Below are 9216 nucleotides of genomic sequence, written 5' to 3'. Positions count from 1 at the left end.
TTTATATAAATAGGTCTAAAGTTTGTTATATATATATATATATGTTCCTGACGGACCCTCCCGCAATTAGTTCTTCTTATTTCACATTACCTATAATTTTGCATTAATTAATCTAACCGCGCTTTATTATACTCAGCACTCACACAAATCATAGCTAAGACATGTGTCTATGATAGGCAAGATTTCTAGAAATATCCCCGGACTTGTTCGCGAGATATGGGAGCAAGTATTCTTTCCTACCACCCGTAGCCCCGCGTATATAGCCGGCTATATACAACACGCGTCGGTATACGCGATACCGCGCGTGCTTATTTTCGAATTAATGAAACTAACCGCACGTTATTAAACTCAACACTGGGACAGATCATAGCTTAGACATGTCTTTGATAGGTGGGATTTTCAAATATATCATTCTACTCGTTCGCGAGAAATGATAGCAAGTATACTTTCCTATCGCGCAATAGCGCAATGCGAAAGGTGTTTGGGTGTGTGTTGGTGGGGGGGGGGGGTTGATCGACTATATACAATGTGCCAGTATGCGCAACACTGGCGCGAAGGTATAATTATTTTTCGAAAAATTAAGATTATTATTTTACCCGATATCTATCGACCAGATTTCACTGCTAAAAATGTATTTTCTTAATAAAAATGCAATGTTTACAAATAAAATATTATATTATATATGTATGAGTAAATGAAATACATAACCTTGTTGGGCGTTGGTTAAATATTGTTAGCTGTTCTTTCAGTACTTCGTACTTTCTGACGGTTGTTGTATGATGTATATGCGAGAGAGGGCGCCACCGAGGCGTCCGCGAGAGAGGATGCCACCGGTGCGTCGGCGAGAGAGTGCGCCGCCGGTGCATCGGCAAGAGAAGGCGCAGCCGGTGCATCGGCAAGAGAGGGCGCCGCCGGTGCATCGGCAAGAGAGGGCGGCGCCGGAGCGTCGGCAAGAGAAGGCGCCGCCGGTGCGTCGGCGAGAGAGCGCGGCGCCGGTGCGTCCGCGAGAGAGGCCACCGCCAGTGCGTCAGCAAGAGAGGGCGCCGCCGGTGCGTCAGCGAGAGAGCGCGGCGCCGGTGTGTCCGCGAGATATAGGACGTCGCCGAAGCGTCCGCGAGAGAGGGCGCCGCCGGTGCGTCGGCGAGAGAGCGCGGCGCCGGTGTGTCCGCGAGAGAGGGCGCCGCCAGTGCGTCGGCAAAAGAGGGCGCCGCCGGTGCGTCGGCAAGAGAGGGCGTCGCCGAGGCGTCCGCGAGAAAGGGCATCTATTTTATTACATCGTTTACGTAGGTTCTATCTGGTAAAAAATGGCATCTCCAACACTTGGTTACAGATCGCTATCTCGTCGTGCGATGACCGGGAGTTCTATCGTAGGTTATATCTATACGTAGGTTCTATCTGGTAATAAATGGCATCTCCAACACTTGGTTTACGCTCGCCAGCGCGTCGTGCGATGACCGGGATTCTCGGACGTCGATCGCTGCTCGTCTCCGGCGCAAACATGGGTTCGCTCGCGCGACGGGAGGCGTCGACGCTGCGAGCGGAGCTTCGAAGACCACACGCGTGTCCGCCGTCGCTTCCGCGTGCGACCAGCGGACGAGGCGCGACCGCCGGGAGGTGGCGAGACTCGTGGACGACAGCGGCGGCGGCGGGGGAGACTTCCTTGGGAGCACGATCGCCGCGCCGCTCGTTAGCGCCGAGGACGAGCGATGCTGCACGCGGGGTCTCGTCGAGCGACTGCGCGCGCGCATCCCGACGCTGCTCCTCTGCTCGACCGCCGCGCACTTTGCGTCGACGGCGGTCGACCGCGGCTGGGCGTGCGGCTACAGAAATGCTCAGATGTTGCTGTCGTCGGTCGCGCGCTGGCCCGGCGTCGCGGCGCGCGCGTTTCCCGCCACCGCCCGCGTGCCGACTGTAGCCGAGCTCCAGCGCGAGATCGAGGCCGTTGGTTGGTTGGCTCGGGGTTCGACGCAGTCGCCGGGCGCAGCTCGGAGGCCGTTTCGCCGGCACGCGCGCTTGGATCGGCGCCACCGACGTCGTCGTTGCGCTCGCGTTCCGCCGCCTGCGATGCGACATCGTCGACTTCCACGCGGCGACGGGCGCCGGCGGCACGCACCCGCTACTCGTAGACTACGTACAGCGCCACTTCGCCGCCGCGACGGAGGAGGGTCGGTTCGTGCCGCCGCTGTACCTGCAGCATAGCGGTCACAGCCGGACGGTGGTGGGCTGCGAGCGGCGAGCGGACGGCGGCGTCCACTTGCTCGTGCTCGACCCGAGCGCGGAGTCGGTGCGTCGCGCCGCGAGCAGCGCCCCCTCGCTGCTGAAGCTGCTGCGGCGGTCTGCGCGGACGCTGCGCGCCCCGCAGTACCAGCTCATCGTCGTGCGCGGCGTCATGACGACGGAGGAGGAGTACGAGGCGGCTAAGCAAGGTGGGAATCTCGTGCGCATTCCCTAGCAGCAGCCACCGCCCACTGACGTAACGCCCCGACTCAACCTTACCTCGCGGGGGACTCCGAGGGACTGTATACATACCAAAGACAGAGCGAGCAAGAGTCGATCATATCGATACATTGACAGTGTATATATACTAAAAACTGTAAGAGTGAGTCGATCATATCGATTCATCGGCCCTGTATACGGACGACGGAGAGAGTGAGAGTCGTTCATATCGATACATCGGCAGTGTATATATTTAAAAAAACAGTAAGAGTGAGTCGATCATATCGATTCATCGGCCCTGTATACGGAGGACGAAGAGAGTGAGAGTCGTTCATATCGATACATCGGCAGTGTATATAATTTTTTTTAAGCAGTAAGAGTGAGTCAATCATATCGATACATCAGCAGTGTATACGGAAGACAGAGAGAGTGGGAGTCGATCATATCGATAGATCGGTACAGCGGATTGTAGTGGAAAAAGTTAAAACGATTTTACGATCAACCAGGGTAGGTTTACGCACGGGAGACGGGAATTTTTAAATGGGACTTTTTCGACCGGATGTGTTATTTCCTTGGACGCTTTCAATCGATTGGTGCTTCGGGTTTTTAAAGATATTATTACATATCTGCTTAAATGCTATCGACCTATGTTATGCATAGGATGATAGGGTGTATTATATCATTATATCATATTATATTTTCTGATACATATATTCATGATTGTATTATATATTTTATTTTCCATTGCTTTTATATAAATATGTCTAAACAATGTTTAAATAAATTTTAATATGACAATCATATCATTTTACTGTTATCGATATTTGTCCAGGGTTCGAAAATTAGGCATGGAATTGTGCTAATTGTGACTATATAAGTTTATAACGACCTCAACCCCCCCTCACTACAACATTTAGTGATTGGTCTTTTTCGCTGTGAATCTATGATTTTCCACCCACTTTAAATTCTAATGAATGTCAGAGTATATTATAACAATATAGGACTCTATAAATGCTCTCTATAACTTACATGTAATGTGCGCAGAGAGCTCGTTTACAGACAGTGATACACTGCTCGCTTGTGTTTTTAAATTGTTGACCTTGAATTTATAAACTGTTATGGGTCACTGGGTGTGTGAATTTTTCTAGCATCTTGCCTAAAAACTTAAAAAGTTAGTCGTGACCCACGATCGAATCTAATCTCTTTAGCAACAGATCTAATCCAAACAGTTGGAGTTTAATTTTACTGCAAACAGATCTATTATGGTCTCCTGTATGCCTGGTAAAAAGTCTAGGTTTTGAAACCTAGAAGAAGTGAGGCATATATGATTTATTTACAATTGCAATTTTCATCACTACTATGTGCATATAAATTTATATGTATACACACACGCACACACACATACATACTACCAGGGGTTAATAATGACAAATGTTTGTCATTATTAACCCCTGATACTACTGTACTCATATCTATGTATACATGATCAATAATACCAACCTGTAACACAGGGTTCTGACTTTGACGGTAGACATTGATATTATGAATCATAATGCGTTTTATTAGATCAGTGTTCAAACGTACAGTTACTTACAAAAGGTTACAAAGAGTTTTCATGGCCACAGGTTAGGTATAGATTCAAAACACCAAAAAAATCACAAACATGACACAGTCCGGTTGTATACCTTAAAGATTTGAAGACTTTTTCAATTAATTCCTAGTCCAGCTTCTACTTTGGAAAGAAACTGTAACAGTTGAGTTGCATTAGTTGGTATTCCGCACTGCTCCAGTTCACATGTGTGCAGTGTACTCGCTTGTTCACAGAGCCAAGCTGATCTTACATGTGAGTCTGACAGTTCGAGATGTACTTTCTGCTTACATCTGTACGACATCTCCATAGAGTTATTATGCATTGCCATGTGTGATTATAGAGCTAACTCTTCACTTCAAATGTTACATTTAAATGATTTTTTCTTTCGTATTTTTCTTCTTCGTTTTCTCTCCCGTGTGAGTTCTCATGTGTGTCTTCAGAGTACCCGATTGTGGAAAGGCAGCATCACACAACTCGCACTTATATGGTTTCTCTTGAGTGTGAGTTCTCATGTGTGTCTTCACACTATCCAGACGGGAGAAGGTAGCATCACACAGATCGCACTTATACGGTTTCTCTTGAGTGTGAGTTCTCATGTGTGTTTTCAGATTACTCGAATCTGAGAAGGCAGCATCACATAGATCGCACTTATATGGTTTCTCTTCCGTGTGAGTTCTCATATGTGTCTTCAGATTATCAGATTTTGTGAAGGTGGCAACACACAGATTGCACTTATATAGTTTCTCTTGAGTGTGAGTTCTCAGGTGTGTATTCACACTATCCAGACGGGAGAAGGTCGCATCACAGAGATCGCACTTATATGGTTTTCCCCCGTGTGAGTTCTCATTTGTTTCTTCAGATTACCCGATTGTTAGAAGGCAGCATCACACAGATCGCACTTAAATGATTTCTCTCCCGTGTGAATTCTCATGTGACTCATCAGGTGACCCGATTGTGCAAAGGTAGCATCACACAGCGCGCACTTATACGGTTTCTCTCCCGTATGACTTCTCATGTGCACCTTCACACTACTCAGACGGGAGAACGCAGCATCACACAGTGTGCACTCATATGGAATTTTACCGGAATTAATTATCACGTACTCCATCGTGCTTCAGGGAAAGCTGCCACGTACTGGTCACACACGTCAGATATGTCTACCCCGTCTAGCGTTCAAGTTACGACCACGTGTTTTGCTTTGAAGACAGCCTCGTCTCACTTGTAGAATTCATATCCTAGCTATATATAGGCTCTCCTACAAATTAGTAAAGAGAATAGAAATCAATGCATCAAACACCGCGTATTAATGTAGAACAAAAACGCGCCCAGTTTATGTTTGCAATTTAACTATATATATAACTGTTTATTCTGAATATCGAATTAATATCATCTAAACATCACGCGCCATTTAACGACTGTAAGGGCATGCACATAATATATCACGAAACTAAATATACTGAATTAATATAAGAAACATACGTTTACCCAATAAAGTCACTGGACCTTCCGCATGGTGTCCTCGTACTAGACTGATGTTACAAACGTCAATGGTGTAATTATATATACCTGCTGTTATGATGAAACTGGTCTGATATCCTGATAGCCGGATAACCGATCCGATCTCCTGATACCAGGACACAAGGTGGTCGCTTCCCCTAAATAATTACAAAAGCAAATGTGCACCTGGCCCTCAAACATTGCTGTAAAACTATCTTATGGTCTCGACTGGGCTTGGTGCGTAAGTGACATCTACACTGTGATATTGACTGTTATTTCTACCAAAGCAGGATTAACCAGCCTTATAAACAAGCACTAACAACAGATCACCGTATACATAATATTCTTACGTACACCTAGCACCCTGCAACCCATTCTAATGCATTTCATTTCATGTATATTAAACAATGCTTGGCGCCACCTACAAACTATATTTTACAACTGCGTAAGTAATTAAGATCCTGGAGAATAAGAGTGTTTTTACGCCATCTAATGGCTGATTAAGCGATGGCTATAACGATGGGGATATAGCGTAGCTCACTCTTAAAAGCTCGCTCGGCTGTTGGTATGCCACCTAGTCTTCCCTATCGACTTAAAATCAGTTCATATATTAAAGCGTCACATTTTCATTGTATAATATGCTATTTTAAACCCATCGCTTGCACGGTGTCGTTATACACTGTATATTCCCTTTACAGTAAGTTACTATGTAGATTTCGCTTGTGAAGAAGAAGCTCTAGTTGTTCAGTGTTTCACAATTAGCATCACATCTAACTAAATCACAACTAACACAGTTGAATATAGTGTGTAACGTCAACTAACATAATGTGCAAAGACGTATTTAAAAAACGTCACTCAATAGAATGTCCATGTTTCTTATTAGATATTCTGGCTTGATATCTCTCTCGTGCATACCTGATTTGTTATGTTGTTGTAGCCGATGTTGCTCAAGGGAAAACGCCTAAGGACAACTTGGAGAGAAAATTCCGAAACATATAATTACTTAAATCTTAGGATATAATAATATAAACAGAGACACAAAGAACGAAATATGAAAATATTAAACAATATTTTGACAAAAACAGTTCAAATAATTTTATGATTTTATGTTGTCAAGGGCTTCTAAATATACATTGTGTAGAACATGCGGAAAGTTATTATGAATATGCTTGTTTTTGTTCTGCATCAAAGTTGGTTAGTTTCATAACGTTGAAATTGACATTATCGGGAAAAATCTCAAGAGCGTGTGACAATTTTCTTTCGCAAAAGTACGTTAGCACAATGACATGGATGCGATTGGTTGAAAACTGTTTTGCCGTGTCCAGTACAATCGCGTTTTTTTGCGAGCAAACGCACCTCTGTAATGTGGCATGCAATTACCAACAAATGGTAGAACGGCAACTGAGGTGTAAAGACGGCATTTGGTGGAGATGCCGTAGAGTGAAAAACATTCCGGCAGGATCTAAATAATTCAACTGATATACTTCTGAACAAGATTTGAAGACTTGTCAAAAAGCACTAGTGTGGACTGAACTAACATGTGCGCTGCAAGCAATACTTCGTTCTAAAATATTGTTATTGAAGATCGACGGGTCCGACTTAGAATGTGCGGAGGGTCATGCGGCCACGTCAGCCTTAAAAATTATTTCATCGTGTTATATATGATATGAGTGAACATTCATCAAATCAATTTAAGTAAAAAAAAATTATTTTTAATATAATTGACTACGGATTATTTGTTCTCTACTTTCAACAACTTATTGTTTTGTTTGACAGATACTCTAGGCATGCGCTAACACAGGTCTATCACTATACTATGCTGTAATACAATTTGAGATAATTAGAGAGGTTATGACTGGTGAATATACTATCTAAATGTACTCTCTAAATTAAATGTATGATATTAACCAGATACAATTTAATTTAATTAATAGCGACTATATAGATATGCATGTGTATATATCATTTGGAGTGACACAAATCGCCATCTAGGGCCTATACTGGCTGATTTAAATCTCATTCGCGTTAAATTGACTACGTCACAAATTTTCCATGGTAAAATTTGTAAAAAAAATTACCTTTTTTCACATTAAAGGTAAGAACTAACGTTACTAAATATATCCTCAAACTCTCACCTGATAAAAATGTTTTTACGCGTTGGTTCAATTTGCAAAAATCTAGACGATTTGGTAATTTCTGTTGTCTAACACTATTCACTCAGTACTGTTCAGATACTGGCGTCTTTCTGTTTTTCACCGGCAAATTAAGGCATATAAAGAAGGTATATAAGCATGAAAAGTAAACAGAAACACTAATTGTATTTTCATACATTTTATTTTGTACAAATAACACACAAATATTCTACTTGATGGTGCTAGAAATTTGTGACGTAATCACTTTAAGTAAGCCAGCTAGAGCTCTTTCATCGTTATTATAGAAAGAAATGATATAATCATTCATATCAGGCTACAGCGAGGAATATTTGCTTTACATCTTTTTTTTAACCTGAACAAAAATATTCTTCCATTTTAGTAGACACTATAGGCATGTGTAAAAACAAGCGTAAATAGTTTATGGTTATTAAAATGACAGGTTGGTTTGTGTTTTCTAAATTAAATAGATAATTTCAGAATGTAGAACACAGATAGCCATTTATTGACTTATTTACACTTTATTTGTGTTGCGCCAGCCAGGGTAGGCACTATTCCATCATTAATAAAGACAGCAAAAAATAATTTAATCGATTTGCTCAAGATTGAATACTCATTGACCTGACATCATTATATATATTCATATATATTTAATAGCGCATTTAGTACACATAACAAAACCTAAACATAAGATCATCGTCTAATTAGAAATAAATTCATAAATATTGGAAATAAAGAATATTGCAAATATTGGAAATAAAGAGCAATTAATGGACATTTGGATCATGTGGATATTATGCTCCTATTGAACAACTATTTATACTAAAACTATTTATACATATGGGCATATAGATGGGTGCATAATATTAGCTATTATCAACTCTCTTTTCTAGCGTTTATCGGACAACACGTTAGAGACAGAATATAAAAGCGCCTGATACCATAACCTAACACAATATACCTACGGTATAATATAACACCTATATATCACCCATCACACAGTTAGCATGCGGTTACAACAAGGTGCATTAAGTACGCACTAAAAAATACAGAATTTTTCTATAGTGTTACTAACTTTTATCTGTATTTGTACCAAACATTCATTGATAGCAATTGCTATTTTACAAACACTTGTAGTTTAGTAGTTTAGTAGTACAGTAGCTTAGTAGTTTAATAGTTGGAAATTGCGCGAAATAGAGAGCCTACGATACAGTCAGCAAAATGTGTCAGTATGTTTACTAATCATCTTGCCTGCTATCTGCTGGACAGAACATGTACCAACTTATACACCGAGATAACACACTTGATGATTTACTTCGTCTCAGGTTGAAGACCGCCAAAGGTCACTGGCAGCAAAACTACCCTAACACCCGCTTTCGGTATAAAACAGAAATGTTACTATTACAAATCATAGTAATCTTTCACATGGCACACTCTATATACATATATACATACATACACACACACACACACATACATACATACATACATACATACATACATACATACATACATACATACATACATACATACATACATACA

The sequence above is a fragment of the Priapulus caudatus genome, unplaced genomic scaffold (assembly GCF_000485595.1).
Source record: "Priapulus caudatus unplaced genomic scaffold, Priapulus_caudatus-5.0.1 Scaffold2052, whole genome shotgun sequence".
NCBI lineage: Eukaryota > Metazoa > Priapulida > Priapulimorpha > Priapulimorphida > Priapulidae > Priapulus > Priapulus caudatus.
This window is presented reverse-complemented; position numbering follows the sequence as displayed.